The sequence below is a fragment of the Vicugna pacos genome, unplaced genomic scaffold, assembly GCF_048564905.1.
Source record: "Vicugna pacos unplaced genomic scaffold, VicPac4 scaffold_19, whole genome shotgun sequence".
NCBI lineage: Eukaryota > Metazoa > Chordata > Mammalia > Artiodactyla > Camelidae > Vicugna > Vicugna pacos.
The window spans coordinates 9,612,687-9,615,921 of record NW_027328740.1 but is presented as its reverse complement, the minus strand read 5'-3'; the positions used below and the strand labels follow the sequence as shown (position 1 = coordinate 9,615,921).

General features: G+C 33.5%; 1 long non-coding RNA gene across 2 annotated transcripts; it reads left to right on the top strand.

Moving 5' to 3' along the window:
- Positions 1–525: 525 nt before the first annotated feature.
- On the top strand, positions 526–1,665 carry LOC140693231 (uncharacterized). 2 transcript variants are annotated; one of them, XR_012068955.1, is made up of 2 exons: positions 526–667; positions 1,583–1,665. It is a non-coding gene; the product is annotated as an uncharacterized lncRNA (long non-coding RNA). The 2 variants fall into 2 exon arrangements; XR_012068956.1 differs by having other exon boundaries at positions 549–804.
- The last annotated feature ends 1,570 nt before the right edge of the window (positions 1,666–3,235 follow it).

Sequence of the window (3,235 nt, the reverse complement as noted above, 5' to 3'; positions counted from 1 at the left end):
TTATTAATAAACATACCAAATACACTGATAATTATTCTGCTCATGTTTTGAATATAGAGCTACTTATTGTAAAGTAAACAGATAAATAACTACTTCCATTTCCAAATAAAATTGTTTCAATTTAATTACAAATTATAATGTAATAGGTATAAATTTTCTGTACAGGCTTAACACAAATTTCACTTTAAATTCCATAACTTTAAAATTATTTTATATATTTTGTGCATTATTTATACTCTGTTCATAAATCTGTTATAAATTTGTGTACAAAAGTATGGAGATTGGTTTTATTTCATAGACCCAAAAAATTAAATTATTTAAAAAGATTTTGTGGGGATAATATTTGCAGATCACACTATAAAAATAAGTATCCTATATGTTTCATTTTAACTGGATGAATGAGAAATAAACACTGGCTTAATGTTACACTTGAGTTGCTAGGAGACCAGTCGTTTTGTGATGTCGCATTTTCTCAAGTTGAGAACCATTGTGATGGCCTAGCAGTTTATCTGTGCAGGCCTGCCAGAACAGCATTTGTAGCTGCAGTGCTCAAAAACATGCAGATTAGAAAAGTAGCAGTAGAAAAAGTTATTTGAGATGACACCTGTTTCTTCAGAAATTCAAGATGTGTCTCATAAAGACGGACCAACTGGTTCAGGAAACTCTGGTAGATCTCTATTGTGTGATCAAACAATCTCTGGGGACTTGTCTTGAAGTCTATGTTTGAAGAAAATGCTTTTCAGACTTTGTCTGAAGAATCCTTGATAAAAAGACAATGTTACATACATTGTGTCTCAGAATCAGGTGAAGATAATGATTTTCGTTCTCTGACATTTCCAGGAAAACTCTGGAAAATGGCTGGGAGTGACCAATTTAAATCCATCTGGTGGGGTTATACTGGATCTTCCATAGTGATTGGTGAAGCTGTCTTTAAGAAGGAAGTGTTGGAACGATAGGCCCCTTTCAGATTATTTGAAACTGGAAGTATGAAAAGTTTACTTAGACAGCTTAACATTTATGGGTTTAGTAAATTGCGGCAGAATTTGCAAAAATCTTCTTGTCTAGCTGACTTTCTGGCAGAAGAGAAAGAAGTCTCTGTTTTAAGCAAGGAATTCAGTAATTGTAGTTATGACTTGGTAACGTATATATAAAATTTTATTTTGTATATCAAAATATGGTAATATAAATGTAAAGCAAGATTTTGAAATTCTATAAAACTACAAAGGCTGAAATTCTTTATTTTTTCTAAAAATTAAGACAGTGCCTTAACTATTCAAGATTATGCAAAACGTTCCTAGCAACTATGAATCTTAAAAGAAATCTAAATGAAGGTATTAAAGCTTTTTTTTAAAAAGTTGCTTTCACCGTTGCTGCAAATGCTAACTTCTTAAATTTGATGACTATTCTATTTAAATGTGTATATTCCAAATATGGAATTTCAAAATATAGTCAGCATTGTACACATTTTTATGATAATATCATTGCATAGTAAACGTGAAATCTGAGATTTTATAGGTTAGGCTTAATATAGTCTTGTGTTTTGTTTTAAAATATTACTAAAATTTTTCTCCTTTGGTTTTAGCTACAGTTCTGCCATAATCGAAATCTTAAACGAGGTTGTCCCCAGGTTTTAGTGAGAATAAAAAGAAGAGTTGTGAATAAAAATGGCTCTCTAGTATTTTCATTGGCTTAAGATTTCAAAAAGAAGCACTTTAAAGCAGAGGGTAATGTGCATAACCATAATTCTGGTTTTGTGGCTGACACTAGTGTAGAAAGTTCATTTTTACTTTCTGCAAATTTAAACATGCCTCTAATAAGAAAGCCGTCTACTAGCCACGTACTTGGTGATACAACTAACCTGATCAGAGGTGATTTTTCTCCTCCATCATCAATGTCATTTAGACCACCAGAACAATATTGCAGTGGATCAACGTGCTATTTTAAATCAGTTGACCACTGTCCACGGGCACTCTCAAAGCAGCTACAATGAAGCAAATGGCTGTGGTGTGAACTTCATTACAACTACAACTTCTAGTTCTCAGTAAAGCATCTTGTCTCCCATACAGAGCAATTATTTTGGACTAATGGTGGAGCCTTCTACTTTTCCAAAAAGATATCACAACATATCTGCCAATGAAGGTCTTTTCCTAAACTTCAACTGGGCGTACCCCACAGTTTCCAGTGCCAGTGATAGCTGATACATCAGCTACCTCTCTTTCAAGGCCAACTTATCAGCCAACCTCAGTTTATGAATGTCATGCTAATTACAACTGATCTAACAGAGGACTACCAGATTATGCAGGATAACAAAGATTAATATTGATTTGGCATATGTCAACAAATATCTGCAATTTTCTTATTTGAACAACAAACATAGATGTGTACCTGTATTTTCCTTATTTTTTTTAAAATAGAGTAAAGAGTTATACTGGAGACTAAGATAACATTTAAAGAAAAAAAGAGATATTTGATTGATATGATCATTTGATGGAACAATATGGGTATAATTTTAAATAATTTCTTGGAAGGAAGAATAGAAAATGGAAGAATTTGGAAAAAGAATATAACATGGAGAGAGGTAAAAGTACTAAGTGATTTCTGTTTCATCCTGGAAAGTATTAAAAGTGTAAAGTCAGGGTAGTTTGGAACGGATGATAAATGCAGGAACCGGCCCAGGGATCATGGTCTCTTTTATGTGATTCTTGGAATCATAAAGGTCACATGATGTAGTCTCGGATGGCACAATCAGAATGTGGTAGAATTTAAGAAGTAATTTTATCTATGGTCTTCTTTGTGCTGTTCTCAAAGCATTCCAATTGATGCTTTTTTTCCTGTCCTGAAGAATCTATGCTCTATTTTATAGTCAATAATTTATGTTGCTTTTATGTTCCAGCCAAAGGCAAGCTTACATCCTCAGGGTGGCAGTTAATGCCTTTCCAACTCTAAGCACACAAACTAAACATAATTTAGTCATTCCTTTATAGATCTGGCATCTGACTACCTTAGCATTTCTTTATGTTTCACTATTTCTGGAGATACATCGATTGAAATACTTGTCAAGAGAGTTAGCTCCAAACTCACAACTTTTGCTCCAGCTAATCCTTGGAGTTAGGATGTACTCCTTTTACCTACTAAGATTTTCCCAGTCCCAGCACAAAAACCACCTCCTCCAGATGTTTTCTGTCTATCCCCCTTTCCTTGTCTAACTTGGATAATAACACAGTAAGCAAAGCAC